General features: G+C 36.2%; 1 protein-coding gene and 1 pseudogene across 3 annotated transcripts in view; one reads left to right on the forward strand and one right to left on the reverse strand.

Annotated features, from left to right (window-relative positions):
* Amnionless (amnion associated transmembrane protein) overlaps positions 1–21,040 on the reverse strand; it is a 98,408-nt gene that overhangs the window by 59,081 nt on the left and 18,287 nt on the right. The gene's annotated exons all lie outside the window — the stretch shown is intronic.
* LOC118204139 (protein argonaute-4-like) overlaps positions 1–21,040 on the forward strand; it is a 53,857-nt pseudogene that overhangs the window by 1,190 nt on the left and 31,627 nt on the right. The window lies entirely within an intron of this gene.

Below are 21,040 nucleotides of genomic sequence, written 5' to 3' on the forward strand. Positions count from 1 at the left end.
TGTATATAATTGAGATAAATGGAAGGAATTCAATGAACAAAATCATTCCCTTAAAAGGGGTCGATTGAAGATGAAGGTTAGGAATCTGTGCTTTCTATTCTAGAATCATAATTCAGTTTTGTATGATTGATACATATAGCACTATAGTTTTGTCATTTTTGTATATCATCATTAATTGATTCAATGTAATACCAGATAAAAATTGAACATTGGTACAGTTAAAGATGCCATCTTCGGAATCAGCAACCCGAATGAATAAATTTATGAATTTATTATGTTACGAATACTGATGGTATTTACGCGTGGTATAAGTTTACATTCCAGTTTATTTTCCGTTATGTCTTAAAACCCAGTTATGTCTTAAAACACACACTACTAACACATTGAACTTCTTAAATTCGTAACTTGCAGCTGATCGTGGCAAAAGAATATCTTTCTTTAACATCATATATTAACTAATCAGTTTTCTCGTGTTGTGTAATTTGAGTGCGTGTCGTATTTTACCTTTATATTTACTGCACTTACTTACTTAAAAGTAATTCATTTTTAAGTAATTTTTATTTTTCCGAGCGCGATCAAAATCGAAATATCGGTTAAGTCCTTTAAAAGCCCCTTTGTTTCATTTTTAGCTATGCTTCAAATTTCTAAATCAAGGTGTTTGTTTCACTTAATATTACAAATTTAGTGCGTTATCATGCGGAATTTGGGAAGAAGCCCAGAAATGAAACTAAGTATCTGCAAAATAAACCAACTACTAACAAACAACTTTAAACAAAAATTAAACTTAAATATAACCTTCGAAGCAGAAAACTCGCCTTTACTTCATAGTATTGATTAAAAATTAATTGCTATAAATTTATAGCTAAATAATGAAAACTCACTTCTTCTTTTATAAGTATAATGTGGAGACAGCAAACAGATTGGGAAAAAGTGGCCAAACTTCTCATGTTGCAGGATAAAGGAAGGGATAAAGTTTTCCCTTTGGTCTCGTTTCATTGACGATGCTGGTATATGGATAGCACGCAAAGGCAGAATTAGAAAGACACAACAAGGCGCATCTAGTTCTGTTTTGGACTTAAAATAAAATCGATGATGGAATTCAACAATTTACATATAACGTAATTAATAAAAATTTTACTATACGAATGAGTTAAAAAGTAATCATCCTTTTTATAGTTTCAAATTTAGCCATGCATCGCATGCCTTAAGGTTTTCAATAAGATGCTTCCAATGTAAGTTGGATCTGTAACATTTTTTAGCAGGAGAAAATCCAAAACGCTCAGAGTACCAGTACTATAGTGTCTTGGGTAGCTTGGAACTTGAAACAGTCACGTTAGCCTTACTGGCAATATTAGATTACCTTAGCTCAACTATGAACAACATTTGATTTCTAGAAAAAAATCAATAAGAGTTGCCGCCTTAAAAGAATTATTTAAACTTGAAAATAAATTCCGATTATGTAGGTGGCCCACCAGCGCCCGAGCGGTTGGTCCGAGGTTCGAAACACGCGAACGGGCTGGCTGCATGGGCGTTTTCGTGGTTTACCTCATATGTAACATGTATACGAGCCAGTTTCCCTTAAAAAGTCCTCTACGAAGGCATCCCTCCTCTTAGGCAGATATCCTTCGAAGCTTTGCTATAATCGCATAAGCCCCATAAGAAAAAAATTATTTAAGTAGTGATTTGATGACCATATAAATTCCAACGGAAAGTTTCTAAGAAAAATGTTGTATAATGAGAAATATATCAGATTGAAACAAAAAGAAGAGTCCCTGGCGTCCCCATCATCTTCAGAGAAAAAAGGAGCAAAATGTGTGCGGTCTTCTTTTCAATACTTTTAATATTTTGTTATCAGCAGCTGTATAATTTCCTTTTATTCCTTCAACTCTTAGATGTTACAGAGGTTTGTTTAAAGAACATGTAATAAGCTTTCTTTTCACTGATATTAATTTGTCATTGAATTTTCTAAACATGGGTATCCGTAAAAAATTTTCGGGAGAGAACTGGAGGTAAATTATGAAAACAATAAATTTTCATTTAAATTTTTTTATTGCAGGCTCACCAATAGAGAATCGAACTGAGTATTTCAGCTGTTCCCAATCTATGCTTCGCAGAACCCTAAGGGTTCCGCAATGAGCTTCCCAGGGGCTCCTCGACAGCCCCAGAAATATAAACAAAAAGTGAATGACATCAAATAATAATAAAAAAGTAATATCAGAGTAAGAAATTACATTCTGAGAGCCGAAGTTCGTCAAGTTCAGTTTCGCGTCTCTTTTAATTGACGACGTTTGGCCATTCCTTGGAACTGCACATTCGCAAAATTTCTGGTTCATATTCGATCCTTCGAGAATTCCTGGAATATCTTCGAAACTTAATTACACATAAATATAGATGATTATTCGATTTGGAGTCACTTTGATGTGAATATTCGTAACGACAATATTGTAACTTTTTAGAGATTCTTTCATAAGTTTTCTGAGCATTTTTTCTTTTTTAAAGCTTTAGTTGTGTAACTAGTAAGTCTTTATTAATAAAGGTAACAAACTGTTCAAAATCACAGCCTCTTATAAGCAAATTTAGTAGATTTAGTTGGCTTAAAAGCAGACTCAAGAAGACACCATGAGTCCTTCTTGGTCCACTTGGAAATAAGGCATTTGTGTCGAGGCGGTTGTTTCGACGTCGCCGTCACGCCATTTCGCCGTCGGAACGATTCCCCGTCAAGACATATTTTTCTTTAAATGCTTATATTATATTTTGCCATACCATATTAAGTTTATTTAGTTTAATAATTTTGTTTATCTTTTTACAGTTGAGACATATTTTTTAACGGACCGATATTATTTCTTGCCATACTATAGTATTGAGCTTATTAAGTCTAATAATTTTTCTTGTTTTTTTTCCTATATATTTAGTAATTTTAAGACAGTAATGGCATAACAAAAATCCAAAGTAATTCCATTTTCGATTAAGATTTTATAAAAATTTTAATTTCCTACTTTCATGAGTGATTTTTCTGAATCAGCTGATTAAAATTTCAAGAAATTTTGACCAATCGGATAAATATTGCATCTCGTATTTCATTTCTAGACGGCAAAATGGCCCACGGTGAATCAGCTGTCGGGAGACTGTTCTGTTGGTCAAACGGCAACGAAGACAGAGAAAAGTCCTAGACCCATTTGATGAACTTAAATGCACAGGAATACTATTTTTATGAATTATAGTGTTGTATTGGTGAAGATTTAAAACTGCAAACACTGAGTGTGTAAAATGACGAAATTTTTAAAGAAATGAATTTACATTTGCTAGAAGGAAATACCACAATTTTGGTGCAAATGCCAAAGTGTCTTTGTTTTAAGAGAAACTTGTATACTAATTTGGGTGCTTGGATAAGGAAAACAATGACCGCACTCCTCTTGGAAAAACATTCTTGGATGGAAATAACATCAAAATTTAAAACAAAATACAAAACAATATTCAGGTTCATTTCGAAGTTTTGAAAAACTCTTTTGAACTTTACTTCTTGACAGCTCAAAAGAAGGTATCTAAATGACTATGAATGGATGCTGAACGTGTTTAGAGTGAGGAAAACAACATCCACATTAAACAAAACTGAATATGATATCCTCATAGGTGTGACACCTAACTGCGAATTAAAAATCACGTTTCAAAACCATGTTTCTGCAGTAGTTTTGGTTGTATACAAGTTGAAAATCCAAAATCTTGCCCAGCATAACAAAATCAGTGCTGCTGTCTCTCTCAACTGTACATCCCTGTAAATCAGGATTCTCTGCCTAAACAAGTGCCAAAGAAAATTGCAGAGAATCCATGTCAATGTAGAATAAAGGCTCACTAGCGACCGAGTCGCTGAACACTGGTAGTTCAGTTCGAATTCCAGCGATTGGGTTGGCTGCATGGGTGTTTACGAGGTTTTTCTCCATATGTAAAGTGTACGCAAGCCAGTTTCCTTAGAAAGACCTAAACGAAAGCATCTTGCCCCTTAGGCAGATAGCCCTTTAGAGCTTTGTATAATCAAATAAGGTACTTACGTATTATCGCAATTACCTTGGCGAAGTTTGGCGAATTTTACGAAAAGAGAAAGAACAGTTGCTTTTATTGTAAAAAATACTATATTATATACATACATACTATTAAATCTACGTTTCAACTGTATTCCAAAAGACAATCGGTAAACCTAGTTACAAACGGGTTTTTGCTTTTGTTCTGGTGGAAATTTTCGTAGCGATCACTTTCAGAAAGAATTCGGAGCATTGTTACTTTAGCGATTTTGAGGCAAAATGACTCATTTCTTCAGAAGTTTCACCTCTAGTTCTTCTATTTTAGGAAAATCCTACAAGCACAAATTTTAAAATCGCGTTTAAGACAAAAAGAAAATAATTATCCTAATTCATAATCTTTCTATAAAAGGTGTTGGAATTTGGAGTACAACAAAAAGAATGCATACAAAAATGGCGATGTTGAAAATTGAATGTTTGTACTGCGCATGAAAAATTGTTACGTGAGTGGTTACCAGAATTTGGTGTATTCTGAGGCTTTAGTGATTTCTACTGAGGTGGTTGCGATAATACGTAAATACTTCAAATAAACTAAACCAACGCAAACCCTTAAGAAATCCTTTCTCGCCATAATGAATACAAAAATTAAAAATAAAGTATTTGCCTGCGATTATCAATATCTGAAACTAAAATTTAAAAAAAATTGTGTGCAAAAAATACAACCACAGTATCTTATAAAAGGTTTTTAATTTTTTTTTACTTAATTTAGGTAAACATTGCAGTTCAGCTACTATTAGTGTGTGTGTGTGTTTATTGCAAAGCCTCGAGGGCTATCTGCCTAAGAGGAGGGATGCCTTTCGTAGAGGACTTTCTAAGGGAAACTGGCTCGTATACACGTAACACATGGGGAAAACCACGAAAACACCCATGCCCGTTCGCGGGATTCGAACCTCGGACCGAACTACCAGTGTTCAGCGACTTTACCGCTCGGCCGCTGGTGGCCCAACTACTATTAGAAAAAAAATTAAATTGTAATTGTCTTCTATAGCGAGTAATAAAATTTTCAAATAAGATGTAATGAACATATATTTGTTTGAATTAAATGTAATGATTAACTTGCAGGTTCCGAATTTGTTGTAACAACCTAAATGATAAAACCAGTGTCTTCAAACTTTGTCGACTCAAGGAACCCTTAGAACTATAAGGTTATTTTCCGGGTAACCCCATCCCATCCTTAGAAAATGTTATAGGTACTGTATTAAATGCAATTAAAGAAAAACATTGCGTATTTCATTTAAAAATGTTACCATAAAATTAATGAATTTATTCATTGATAACATTAACTCCTGCTCCAGGCGTCATGTGCGCTTATATTATTTTAATGACAAGAATAAGTGTGGTATTTTAACGCAAATTGTTAAAATCTAGTTCTATTGATGTTACATGCAGTTGCATAATTTAGGAGCTGCTCTTAGTTAAATTTAGATTTTAACTTTGAGTCTGTTGATACGTCGATTAGTTGTTCCCTTTCCTTCACTGGCAAACATTCTGATTTATCGTAGTACTCGAAAGGATTTTTTTATAAAATTATACTTACTTTTTTCCTCATGAGAAATATTCTGTTACAGTTTTCTTCAATTGAGAAAGGATTTCATTGTATAATTTTTAACACTGTCATCTAAATTAAATTAATTTTTCCTTAGAAAACTGCTTAGGTTTGGTTTGGATTGGATTGCATTGGATATTTGAATTATGGCAAAGCACACGAGGGCTATCTGCCCAAAGGGAGGGATGCATTCGTGGAGGACATTCTAAGGGAAACTGGTTCGTGTACACGTTACACATAGGGAAAACCACGAAAACGCCCATGCAGCCAGCCCGTTCGCGGGATTTGAACCTCGGATCAAACTACCAGTGAACTACCTACCGTCTTTACCGCTCGGCCGCTGGTGGGCCGCTGGTTTGCAAGACATTGCACGTCATTCTCCTTGACATATTATGACCACGTGTTAAATCTTAAAACTAATCTATAACTAAATGTATCTTTATATTTTCTAATATTAAACATTGGCGAACTATTGTGACTGCTTTATAATTTTCGTTTTGAATTTTTATTTCGACTCACGGAACCCCAGATTTTCGTGGAATACATTTTGAAGATCACTGTTTTAGGAAATAATATAAAATATGTGAGGTAACACAAATTCGCATGATTTATATAGCTTTAGAACTTTTATGTATGGATAAACTCTGATAACATCACGTTAAGAATAAATTCAGATATTACGGTAAACTGAAAATTTTTTTTAAGTGTTTTAAATACAATTTCATTTCGTGAAAATTTCGCAATTGTTTAGATATCTCCTTGTTTTGCATTCTCTTCCTATTTATTTCTTTGTTTGGGCGAAAATTTTAAAACTATATTGGTAATTATCCATTGTGTAAACATTCAGTTTTTTCTTTTAATTAATTATCAGTTAATTCGGGCTTTTATTTTAAAATTAATTTGTTCATATCCATTGTTAAATGCTTCCTCACGTTCGGATTGTTAGCTCTGGTATTAATTTAGTTGAGTTAGCAGTTCATTTTCCTAATTCATTATTTTTTGCTTCAACTATTAATGTTTTACAGTTAATTAACTTAACTGTATTAATGCTTAATTATTAATGCTTTAAAGCGAAGTTTCCTTTCTACTTGGTTGACGTTATCAGATTATGATTAATCCCCGTTCTTTCACAGTAAAATTTCTTTTACATTTTATTTAGAAATCTTATTTTACTTTGATTTTTAAGGCACCTCGATTGTTTAGTTCTGAACAATATTATAATCAGGAAAATGAATTTCATTTCTTTCTCTATTTGAGTACCCAATATATGGCGCTTAGCTACAAATTGCTTCATTATCACCATAGAATTGGGAAAAAACTGGCTGAAAAACAACATTTAAGCATCATTTAAAGGTATTAAGGTGAATAACTGTGCTTTATACTTTTTTGCAATATTTTTCCTTTCATTACTCTTTTTTTTTTTTTTTTTTTATAGAATTCAAATTGCCCTTTACACAAGAGGCAAACAACTCGACTACACATTGGTTTGCGGTCAATGTGAATCTTGAAAATACCCTTTCTACGGCTACATGCAAATGTTGAAGATTAAACAAAGATGTCAATTAGCCGTGATATCAGCCGCCACGGCGATGGAATCTGTACTCGCCCTGTGATCTCAGGACTGCCAAACGCCAACTTTTATTTAAACTTATTTTTTATGTATTTATTATAAATTTAGCTCAGGAGATATATTATTTTAACATATAAGCGTTTTACGATCTGTTTTAAAGTCGCAAAAAATAGCACAAGGAAATGATAGATTAGCAAACATTTCTCAAAGTCTCATACATACAAATTTTAGTCGCAGAGATTTGTCCAAAGTAGCAAATTTGCGAAAAATCCTACGTTGCAGCCGGATCGTACGCGCCACACCCTTTAAATATGGCAACCCAATGCGTAGACTAAACTTGTCTAATCAGTAGTAGTTCTGTCTACCGTCTCCTTCAATTAAACGAGGATATTTGATATAGCCCGTCATTAACAGACGTTTTCTTCTTTCTCTTCCCCTCCCCCCAGTATTTCTTTTCGCTAAAAACGTTCAAAATTTTGGTTTTAAATGTGTGGATATTTAGTGCAATTCCTTGGCTTCTATACTCGTGCTGCTGCAGTGTTACTTGAAGGCGGAATATTCAAGAAACGGAACACTTCGGATAAAATACCCGATAATCGCGGGAAATGAAGGAAGTTGGAAACTGCTACATTTGTGATATTTATCAAGACTGGCATATAAATATGTAAGGTATAAGACATCTCTCTTGTTTTTTCGTTGTTCTGTTGTTTGTAGTGAAACAATAAAACGAATTCTTTAATAAGTAAGAAAGATTTTTTTTTTTTTTTTTTTTTTTTTTTTTTTTTTTTTTTGTGGAAGGTTTAAGACCAGCTGCTTCGGCTTACCTTAATTTGATTGATTCTGATTAAAATTTGGTAAAAAAAATCCTAGTATACGCTACCGCTTTGGCGCGATTTTGAAAATTGTCGCCATCACCAAAATGACTTGTTTAGTGCTCATCATAAATACTGTGTTTACTACTCATTATATTGTCACCAAATCCCATGTATACCGTATACTAGAATTAAACTTTTAATTTAAAGAACGTGTTCTAAAATGTTTGGTTTTGTTCCACTGCATCTAAGGTAGGGGGAGCCAAAGTGCGGCCCTTCTAATTGCTTAATCCGGCCCGTTATGACATATATGTATAACAATATTTTTATCTCTTTCCTACCCGATTTTATGCGCAAACTACCGAAATCTGTAACAGGAATTATCTATTATTACAGTGTATTAAGCATGATTATGCCAGTAATTAAACTGAGACCCCTAGATATGCTAGACAGCATGTGCACCTGCCGAAGAGTATATTCCGTTTATTTCTAGCAGTTTAGTTTAGAAATTAAATAATTAAATATGAATATTGCTGAGATAAAACGCCTGACTAGAAATAGGAGCTTAGAGAAAGAACACTTCACCCCTAAATTTTTATTTGAAAATTAATCATGATGCAAGCCAATAAGTTGACGACCAACAAGAACAGATCCCGTTTTTGGCGTATTTGTAATATTTTTAAAAAACCGTAGTGCTGACCACCCCATTGCGTCCTACAAACACTAAAGGCACCGAAAATGATCGTCACGGTTCTTTCCGCTTGATGCACTAAAAAAAACATTTTTAAAAAACAAAAGAAAAAAATAATAAATCTCCGCCAGTCTATTTAATTCTACGTTCTATTACATACTAGCCGCTACGCAGATATATTCAATTTACATATAATTTAAATAAAATTATTTAGACTAAATGATCCGTCTAGAAAGTTTAGGACTAACTTTTCAAAACGTGAAGAGTCCAAGCAAACTTAACCGACAAATAATTGACGATACTTAATTTAATATGATATCTCAACTTACTTCTCATCTACTAACACATAAAATTTTCTATGCAATAAATCGTTTGCTTTGATCCAGTAAATTATCAGTTGTCATTTATTCGAAAGAGGCAATTTTATCAATAAAGGATGCTGTAGAGTGAGAACTAATTCTGAATTTTTTAAACAAATTATGACTGAAAGTAAAACATGGTGTTCTGTTTACAATCGTGGGCCATCTGCTTGGGTTGGAAAACGTTCAACCACGACCACAGGATTTCGATTTTAGACATTTCGAGTGAAGACCATGTTGATAACCTCTTTTAGGAAGAATCTTCATATTCTCCATGTGTGGTATGGTAGTGTAATCATTAACACGTCGAGTTAGCAAACCGAAAGATGTGTCGCTAGAATTCGGCGAGGGCATAAATGATTTCTCATGCCTTCTCTCCCCTGGGGGGTCGACGTAGAGAAATCTGCGAAGTTGCTGGCTAGGATCTGTACCGCAAAATACAAATGTCGGGTAAAGTGTAGAATCGCCCACTTATTTATTTGGCGCTATTTACAAAAGTAAGAAAAGAATTGGATTTTCGTTAATTTTCTTTGACTTTTTAACTGAAAAGTAGGTGGATGTGTACATGGATAAAATCGATAGAGTGCGCAATGCCATTTTTGTGCAATTATGGGATGTTTTTTAATGTAAAAATAGGCCGATGTGTACATGGATACCGAGTATGTGCGTTTCTTAAAAACGCGCCAAGCAATGGGTGATTCTGCATTTCCCCCAAATGTCTTTCTTCTCCCCCCCCTTTTGAATGTGAGGTCATATCAAATGTAAGGATGAATATTTAAAGGTTTCTTTTTGTATTGGTGATATTTAGGAAGGTTCTTTATCTGATTATGTGTTAGAGGTAGTCGATAAAAATAGTTCTGAATAAGAAATTTACAACTTTTATCCTAATGATGTATGTGACTAAGTTTATGTTTGAAACACTTTCAGTTTTTTCCCACAAAAAGCTGATGTTATGTTATGTAGAAGTGAGGAGGCCAACTAATATTTACCTTAAGTAAGTTGGTATTAGCCTCACACACTAACTAGAAAACTAACAACATTCTGGCATCATTCCTCGAGTCGTGATGGAAATTGTGACCACCGGCGGCGGCATCAACGGCACTCCTACCTTTCAGCGTTAAATTAACTTAAGTAAAAGGGATTAAATTACATAATGTACATTATGATATACATAGTTGTGCAGGTGCATATTTTAAGATGTTATCTATTGTAGTGGGTACAGGCAACATGTTTCAGGACATTATATATTGCATTAGAAACAGGCGTGATGTTCCCACGTTACAAATCATTTTTGCAAACATAATCTGTTTACTATTATGCGTGTTGCGTGTCCAAAATCAAAAGAAAATAAGCAGCATTTTATCTAACATTTTCAACTGTCAGCAGTCCAGTATAAAAAGCATTGAATGAAAAGCTGTTGCTAAAACCACATTTCTAAAAGAACGAAACTATTCAAAATGATGCGATTTCATCAAAAAAGTTAAAATTTTAAAAAAATCTTATTCGAATTTTTGAAAACAAAATCGCTTCGAGGTGCACTGGCTCTTATCTAGATGCATCCTATGCACCAAATTTCGTAACCCTGGTCTATTTATTAGCTTACGCGCAAGCACGAGCGAAATGCACACACAGAGACTCTTTTATTATACGTAGAGATTTCTTCTTAAATAAGCTATACGTAGTACGTTTCTGTGTTATATAGATTTGTACGTTTATCACTAATACACTCCACGGTGAACTGTGAAAATATAACACTTGATTAAAATTAACTGATGTGTTAAGGTCAGACCAGGACTGATTTATCAATTTTCACCCTTTTTAAATTTGCTGGTCTTAAAAACAGAGATGAAAGGAATTTTTTCATTTTCTGAGCAAGAAAATTCTGCTGTACACCTTGGCTTTAGCTGCCTTAAATAGTTGATCCAGTTTTGAGAAAAGGGGATCATTATTATTCGAAAAGTCCGCTTTGGGGACACTTGAACTTTTTCCCTTTTAAATATTTTTCTTGAAACGTTGTAAACTGTGCGAAGAGTAGGGGACTAGAATTTTTTTAAGCATAAAAGTGAAGAATAGTTACGCCACTGCTTGTTATAGCGATATATCACACAGTAATAAAAACTATAAATAAAGATTTAATTTCCATGAAGTATATGTATATTTTCTTCATGCTTACAGCAGCACATTTTCAGAAAACAATTGTTTTAAAGCGTCGTTTGTGTATTACAGATATATCCTGAGAATGCCTGTTGTTAAGTTAAGATGGTGTTGATCGACTTTAAGGAAAAACTCCAGGTACGCAGCAGAACAAAAAATACAGTTTGAGATATATTGGCGAAAAAACAGGGTTACATTGCGTTATCTAATTGTTGGTCTGGTTTATCGGGTTAGTTTCGCATGTATTTAACATTTTATTTTTATTTATTATTAGTCCAAAGGGGCTTTGTCTCTGAAGGACTATTGTTTTCGTTTTGCGATTTTGCGTTGAATCATTCTGAATGTCCGTTTCACTTTTCAAACTGTTGCCACCAAATATTATCGCCCTGTATTATATTTGAAGAAATTAAATAATGAAGAATCTGCTTAAATGTATGTATGTTTCTTGCATTGCGATAAAACAACGGCACCTAGAGGCATCAAATTTTGAATGACTTAATCCTACTGCGAATATGGGCATCTGGAAGAATAAATTTGAAATTTGGAATTTTTTATTATCGGTTTCATATTTTGTAAAACTTTAACGAATTCTTTGTTAATAATTTAAAAGCGAGCAATGGCAACACTCTACGGGAGAGGAAACCTTTTTATCTCTAGCGCGCGGAACTGTGTATGGGAAATTCTAAAGATATGGTAATTTTAAAATTATTTTGCGATATTGCTGTTAAACTGAATTTTATGGTTTAAGTGCATATAGCATGATAATAAATAAATAAAGGTAACACACAAAACGTTAAAAAACGCCCCTTTAGACGTAATTTAAAATCTGAAACCCTTCAGATTTTTTTTATATATATATTTTTGTGTATTCTATTTTTTATATTTTGAATTCACGAGGAAGTAACACTGAAAGCTTTATCTTGGCGATTTTGAGAATGTTGGCTTTATAAGAATATTAGCTCAGTTCAGTTTTTGTATCTGGGGTTTTGGTTATAATATTATGATCTGAAAGAATTATTTTTATTCTTTAAAAGCCAAGTACATAAATTTTCTTTCTTCGATTGATTTCCAAATAATACCTTAATTTTTTTATGAAGTATTTTTAGTTACTTTATTGAATTTATTTATTAACGTCTTACGAATCTTGCACGAACTGATGTTTCAACGGTTTCGCTTAATCAGCTTACCTTCCCTGATTTGCTATGGCATGGTTGAGAACCAGATTAATTCAAAATTTTCAAATGTACCTGTGCAATATATTTGCACATGTTCAGCAACAAAATGCGACGATTTCAAAGTAAGAGAGGCCGCCTATTCTCATCTGCAATTTTATCTTGTTTTTAACCTTCTGAATATCTTGATAATTTTTATCTAGTAGTGATATTTATTGCCGTTTCAGTTGTGCTTTGTTCTTTAAAGTATTTTCATTTCTTTCATGTTCCAGTGTTAAACAGACAATATGCTTGATGCGGGCTTAATGACTTTTATGCCTTAAGCCACAAAACTTTAACGACAGAAAAGCCGTCGTTTGAACGAAGCATTAGATTTCATTCAGACGACACTTTGGTCGTCATACAGCATCTTTTTTAACAACTTGTAATAATTATTGAACACCTATGTGGAAGAACTTCTTATGGAAGTATATCATAATCATTTTAGTTATACCATGGTTACTTAGTAAAACTGCAGGATGTTTCTCTCAGAATTGGTTAATCCTCCCACGTGTATTATTCCTGTGCTATCTAGAAGTAGATGTAATTTACCTTTACCTCACATGGGTTCATTTTTTGTGAAAGGCTGACCACCAACTGAGCGATGCCTCCGAGACGGGGACCTGTCTTTATCTCCGATCTCAGAAAACTTAGTGGAATTTCTAATAACCTGATTATTGCAGGAGATCTCAATGCTCGTCATAGAAGTTTTGATTGTGTCACTGTCAACAACTATGGCAATAAACTAAAAAACTGGGCTCAGGACGCCCATATCCAAATTATTGCGCCCAATGCGCCTACCCATTTTCAGTTTCCTGGGGGTATCGGTGCTCCCTCAATTATTGATCTGGCTCTTTTCAAAAATATTCCTTTAGCTTATTCGATAGAAGTGATACCGGAATTGTCCTCGGACCACTACCCGGTACACCTCACCCTTAATTCTAACAAAATCAATGAAAATTTACCGGCGCAAATCTCAACAAGTTGGGATGACTTTCGGTACGTTTTGGAATCTGGTATTTTCCCCCCTATCCAAATTAGCAATAATCAGGAAGTTGACTTTGCCATTCAAAGGCTCAACCAAACCCTATTAAACGCATTTAATGCGGCTTCTAAACCCAAATTTAAAACAAATTATTCTAAATTACCGGCCAATATTAAAGAAAAAATCAAAATTAAAAACCGCCTTCGCAGAGATTGGCAAAACACACGTCTTGAATCTATTCGAACTCAACTGCGAAGACTCCAGAACGAGGTTAAGTCTGACATTAAGAAATTTTCAGATGATAAATATACAAAATATCTTAAGTCCCTCAAGACTTCTAATAATAGCCTTTGGGATGCTAGCGCTCCCAGACACGACATTCCCCCCCTAATGGGCACGGTCAATGACCGGATGGCACTTACAGACACTGAGAAGGCTGAACGCATTGCGGACAGTCTTCAAACACAATTCTCACCTAACACTGGACTCATGTTCGATTCCTGTGCACAGCACACGCATGACGTCCAACACCAAGTTGTAACTTTTCTCTCCTCAGATCAACCTGAGGAACCCATTATCACAACAATGACTGAGATTTCTTCCTTTATCAAAAATTTCAAATCTACCAAAGCACCAGGCCTAGATAGGATTTCTAATCGCATGATTAAGAATTTACCTGTCAAATTTGTATTTTACCTAGCAGTTTTGATGAACTCAATGCTCAGGTTAAAATACTTTCCTAATAGCTGGAAAAACGCTTGTGTTATACCTATTCTAAAACCTGGAATGGACCCAAAGGTCCCCCAAAATTACAGGCCGATCAGCCTCCTGTCTTCACTTAGTAAAATTTACGAAGCTATACTGCTTAGATACCTGAATGATTTCTGCCGAAGCCGAAATATAATTATTTCTCAGCAATTCGGTTTTCGAGCTAAGCACTCAACTCAGACCCAGCTACTGAGGGTAGTTGAAATCATTCACACAGGATCTCCGAATGGAAAGCGTACAGCTATTGTTTATTTAGACGCAGCAAAGGCTTTCGACAGGTCGCATGAGCTTGAATAAAATATCGGAATTTTATTCAAGCTCATGCGACTTGAAATTTCGGCTAATTTTGTGCACATAATGCACTCTTACCTCAGTAATCGTTCCTTTTCTGTCAAAGTTAAAAACTCTATTTCTTCTCCTAGACCTATCCAGGCGGATGTCCCTCAGGGAGGAATAATTAGCGCATTACTTTTCAACTTGTATGTAAATGATATACTACAATCACCCAGTATCGATCTAGCACTTTATGCAGACGATACAGCCATCATTTCACAACACTCATCACTGCATCTTACTCTCATGCACCTTCAACAGTGTCTGTCAGACTTAGAGTCCTGGCTCGTTACCTGGAAAATCAAAATTAATGTTGCCAAAAGTGTAGCCACAGTTTTCTTTTCCAGGAAGAGGAATGTCCATAATCAACTCCAACCACTCAGGCTCTTTGACGAGGACATACCCTGGGTGGATTCATACAAATATCTAGGAGTTTATCTTGATTCGAAGTTACTCTGGAGCACACACATTAATTATGCAATAGGAAAAGCCAGAACAGCAAGAAACCAACTCTTCAGCCTCATCAATAGAACCAGCCACCTCTCTCTGAAAAACAAAGTCCTCCTGTACAAAAGTACCATCTTCCCGATCCTCACCTACGCAGCAGCCATATGGTCTACAGCCGCCAATAGTCATCTCAAGAAAATACAAGTGTTTCAGAGTATTACGCTTCGTATCTTGACTAATGCTCACTATTATGTCCGAAATGAAGTGCTCCATAATGATCTCCAAATTCAACCCCTTGATGCCTATTTCCGGCACAATTCGGCCAAATTTTTTAACAGATTAACGCTAATTGAAAACCCTGTCCTGCACTCACTTCCCGTATACAATCCGGCAGAACCTAGCTCTGCCAAGCGACCTAGGAGCGTTCTCTCGAGAACATTTAACATCTTTCCTAGGAAGCCAAAACGGAGGTGTTTGCTTGACTAGGGAATTCTCTCATCTCTCTCTAAAAGCACTTCACGGGCTTAACCCGACAACCTAAAATTATTTCTCCCACCCCTGGACCTAATCCAGCAATATTTAACTCGGAAATCAAGTCCGTGCTGCTCAGATCAACATATCTCCCTTTGCCCAATTAATAAAGAATTTAATATTTAAAAAAAAAGAAATTTTTAGTGGGAATAAATCGCTTTCACCATCCTTAATTTCCAGACAGTATCTCTAAATATACCACTTGCATACTGCAATAATTAATCACCATCTTCTTAAATCAACCACTGCCAGCCAAACTTATTTTAATCTTAAATTAAATATTTCAATCTTAAATTAATTACAGCTTTTGTCACAATTATCCTTACAATAGTTCACAAGTTTTATTTTTCAGCAACAGTCAACAAGCTTGCATTTCTTCCTACAATCCAGCCTTATTTAATAGCCACCTAACTCTTACGCAAAAATAATCCCTTTAAAATTTACCGTTAAACTTCTCTCTTTTGCTTTACTTACCATTACAATAGCCCTCCAATGCTTCTCCCCCCCCCCACCTACTCCTCGCGCTTCGAAAAAAGTTCTCCAGTCATTTTCGCAGTTAAGCGACGTACGGTTGCCTGCAGGCGGTCGGAGTGCAAACTCCCCCCCCCCACCTTCCCTTCATGGCTCCATGCTTCCCTTACGCTCTCCTCTCTTCTCTCCTCTCCTCTCCTCTGCCATTTTTGGCCGCCTCTTCAGCCATCTTTGGTCGTCAGACCGGCTCCCTTCCCCCGCTCATCCCAAGGCATTAGCGAATCTGCTGCTTTTCAGAGTAGCTATGACATAACCTTTCCCGGGGCCGGAGGCAAGTTCCTCTCACCCCCTTTTCTTTCAACTGTTTCGATTTCATTCACGCAATGCGTGCAGGAATCGCCTCAATTCTTCTTCTATCTTTCTTATCGCTTGAGGTCTTTGACCCTTTCCTAAGCGAAATTGAAAGATGAAGGAAGCTTTCGTCCCTTGAGTGGACCTCTCATTCACTTCTGGTACTTAAACCCGTAACGGTTTCGTTCTCTCACTTTAGCTATGCTCACTCTTAATTATTCAATTTATTTTCTTAGCCAAGTTGTGGAGGTTATTGCATTTATTTGCAAAGGTACTCCGGAAGCAAAACGCCTTGGGCCTTGGGCCAACTGAGCGATAAAGTACTAACACTAGTAGTTCGACCCAAGTTTAAATCCTAAACGGGTTGGATGTATGTTTGGTTTTCGCAACGTGAATACCTAATTTACCTAAAACTCCCACCACAAAGGCTTTTCTTCCCTTAGGCAGGTAGCCCCCGCATGCTTTGTCATAAACGAATAAACCAAACCCTTTGTGAAATCACGTTTCTTCCTTTTCTGCCCAACGCACCAAACGAGTATCTTTTCCTTTGATTCCTTCCGCTGTAAAAGGCTCAGTTAACGTACCTTCTGGATTTCGAAAATTGTAGATGAACCTTTATAAATAAAATTCAAAATACGAATAAATTTAGTACAGATATAACTAAGAAAACTGGATGAAAAGGATTGAAAATTGATTGATTTCAAGTTTTTCCCCTTTTGGCAAATTTTTACTGAAAACTTAAGATTTGTTTACTTTTAGTTTAAATTAAAATAATTTATTTCGATTAATAAAACATAGAATTATTTGAAAGAAATGTCAGTCTAAGAATTTCACATTTAGCTGTCAGCATATTTGAATTACAAAATGTAATAAATAAATATGTCTTACATATACCAATCCCTAGATTTCAGATACTATTTTGTTTGCAATATTATTAACTTTGTTTATGTAGGTTTTGATAAATAAATTTAGCAAGCGAAATGTAAAATTTGTTCAAAATATTTCCTTTTTTATTAATACACTAGCGGGCAAGCCCGCTTATCATTGTTCGTTTTTAAAAGAATTCCCATGTTCAATTTCGCCGGTATTCGAAAGCTGAACCGAACTACCAGTGTTCAGCATTTTTACCTGCGCTCCGCTCGCTGTATTCATGTATGCATCAACAACATATTGCATACACGTTACACATGCGGAAAATCACGAAAACACCCATGCAGCGAGGCCGTTCGTCGGGAATCGAAAGTTGAACCGAACTACCAGTGGTCAGCGATTTTACCGCTCAGCCACTAATGGGCGCTTGTATGAAGTGTAATATCGAAACTTTTGGGGTGTGATATTATAACAGTACACTCGTTATTAAAATTCCTTTATTTAAATTCTTTTTGGTAAACTCCAACTCCTGTCTATAAATTTTATACTTAACATCGCTTTTGTAATTATGTTTCATAACAGTAAATATATACTGGACTTTAAATGTTTGTGAAATGGTTGACAAACATTTAAAAGCGTTATTTTACAATTTTTTCATTCTCGGAAGTAATACTTTTTACTGGGAGCAAACCTTTTATCTTAGTCGCAACTGTAACTGCTTTGGGCGCGTTTGTTTACATTCAAGCGTGGGTTTTTGAGCTGATGAGTGTTCGTCAGTTATCTTTGCTTACCTTCTAAAAATGTTCTTCTAAGACTTTTGATAATATTTTATTCGTGAATTTGTTTTATTTTGATTATACTGGTAAATTTCTTTCCTTTTACGTATGCTATCATAATGCATACTATTAGCAAGTAGTATCATAAACCCACAGCATCAGCGAGTCTAAAATAACTTGTGCATGTGTGAAGAATATTCATGGCAGATGGTCATCTGTAGATGTTGTTACGGCAGAAAAAATTGCTGACACTTAAAATAAATCTCCTTTAGCGGGAATGACAAATGATGAAAGTCCAGTGTCAAAATCAATTGTGAATACAACTGCGAGTGTAAGTGCAGCTGAGTTGAAAACAACTTTTCAATCTACATTAAATTCTACTTGAAATGTGAGTGAAAAGTGTTCCTATATTTTTAATGAACAGCGAAATGTTCGTTGCATAATGCTACAACAGTTCTTCAGATGTTATTTCAAAGAGAATGTCCCCTCAGGGGGCTCACTTTTGTGAGTACGGGTGTGGCAATCCCGAGGTACCCTAGCCCTTCAGGGGATCATCTTCTTGGTTAGACGGGTGTCACGATCCTGAAGCCCCAGTGATCTTTCCTCTTTTCTGTCTCCTCTCCTCTTGGCTGGAACTTTTCCCCTTCCCTTCTCCCTTGTGGTTTCTCTCTACGGAGTTTGGGGCTGGAACAGCCTTTGTCTCTAGTTTTCGAGTGGCGAGAAAACTGCTCACGTGTTTGCCGTGCGTGGAGACACGTGTCGCTGGAAAGGAGGGTCCTGGTAGTTGAGGGGCGAGGTACTGTCCCCAACACACTGCTTTGGCCTCTGCTTCAGCTAAACGGGAGGCACCTTAGTCGTCCTCACGGGTGTCAATCGGCTGGTCACTAGTCCTTGTGGTCAGTGGCTTGGGGTCAAGCTCTCGGGAGTATCTGCTTTCGAGAAAGCTAACTGTGAGGCTTCAGTTTGCGTATAGGTCCGGCTAGCCCTAACACAGGAATCTGTGTTCCCTTGTTGGGCTCCGTGGTGGGCGGGGCCGTCGGACCCGAATCTTTTCTTCTTAAATATGGCTTCTCTATTTACTCTTAAAAAACCCGAGTCGAATGAAACCAACCAAGAAATCGAAATTGTCGACAAATCTATTAACAAGAAGATCAGTACAAATGCAAATGCCAAAGATATTGAAATTGTTGACAAAACCATTAGCAAGAATATTTGTACCAATGCAAATGCCAAGGAAACTACTGAAAATCCTCGCTTCCTCGTTGTCTCTAGTCCTTCTGGTGAACTGCAAAAGATGTCTCCTTTTCTCGTAAGCAAATATTACATTCATGTATAGGTGAGCCAAGGAACATAAAGCGTCTCCGATCAGGAGACCTGCTTATTGATACCATATCGGCCACCCAGTCTGCTTCTCTTTCCCGACAAACCAAATTTGGAGAAATATCTATAACTGTGTCAGCGCACAAAACACTTAATTCTTGTAGCGGTGTGATCTCGGAGATCAACCTTCTGTGTGTCTCAGAAGAAGAGTTCGTCTCCGAGTTAGCTGACCAAAATGTCTGTGGTGCTAGGCGGATCAAGATGCGAAAGGAAGGTCAGTTGATTGACACGAAACACGTGATCCTGACCTTCAACACGCCTGATCTGCCTAGGAATATTAAGGCCGGATATCTAAACCTTCCTGTAAGACCTTATATTCCTAACCCTATGCGATGTTTCCAGTGCCAGCGTTTCGGCCATTTTAAGATGTCTTGTCGTGGCAGCCTCACATGCGCCCGATGCTCACAGATTGGCCATGATTCTAAGAATTGTACCGCTGCGCTTTTGTGTATAAATTGCAAGGGTCAGCACCCAGCATTTTCACGCCTGTGCCCAAAACGGAAAAACCGAAAAAGAAGTGCAGACTGTAAAAGTTACCAGGAACAAACATCTCGTATGCTGAAGCCAGAAAAATAGTTCAAAGCACACAGCTCCAATCAAACAAATCATATGCCAGTGCAGTTAAAACAACACGTAGCATTGCCACCCAAACATCAATAGGCACGCAGACTGTACCAAATAAAAGCCAATCGACTACATCCACCAAGAATAAGGAAAATACAACACATTTAATACAAAAAAAAAAAAGAAAGAAACAGTCATTCAAGTAAACCCGAAACTGCCACTAAAAAAATATCAAATAAAAATAGAAGTTTCAGCAATAGCTCTTTTGATGAAATGATTTCTGAATATGCGGATTCAGAAAGTATGGATGTACATAGAAGAGGGTCTAGAAGTTCCCAGGCATCTACTTCCACGAAAAACAAAAGAACAGCACAGAAAGAATAAAAACCACTCATAATGGCCACCCTCGTCTCATGGAACTGTCGCGGTTTCCACCGAAATTTGCCTGACATCAAATCTATAATAAATGCCTATCATCCTGTGTGCTTAGCAATACAGGAAACAAATCTGAAACTAGAACAACATGCAAAACTTCGGAGGTTTTCTTTTGTCAGAAAGGATAACCTTGCAGGTGAGCGTGCCAGTGGAGGTGTAGGTCTCCTCACCTCACTGAATTATCCCTCAAATGTACTTTCTTTGACGACATCCCTCCAAGTTGTCGCTACTCACACAAATTTTGATATTGTTGTTTCATTTGTTTCTCTGTATTTACCTCCAAATGAGCACATTGATCAGCAAGATTTAAATGATCTTATAGAGCAGCTGCCTGAGCCCTATATCATTATAGGAGATTTTAACGGCCATAGTCCGCTCTGGGGTAGTAAAGATACAAATTCCCGAGGAAGACAAATAGAGCAGATGATCGAAGATCATAGCCTTTGTCTCCTGAATAATGGGCAGGATACTTACTTCCATGAGCCTTCAAGGACATTCCACGCTCTCGATCTTGCCATCTGTTCACCATCTCTGTTGCCATTTTGCACCTTTAGTGTCGGAAATGATCTGTACAACAGCGATCATTATCCCATTTTTGTGTCTCTTGCACGAAGACGAGCAAACCCCATGTCGAGACTCCCTTGGTTTATACTGGACAGGGCAGACTGGGAACTTTTTTCTTCCGTTGCAGAGCTGACAGATGAAATGGTAGA

This window comes from Stegodyphus dumicola, chromosome 4, assembly GCF_044657685.1.
Source record: "Stegodyphus dumicola isolate Sdum_Otavi_A_Nest chromosome 4, ASM4465768v1".
Lineage (NCBI taxonomy): Eukaryota > Metazoa > Arthropoda > Arachnida > Araneae > Eresidae > Stegodyphus > Stegodyphus dumicola.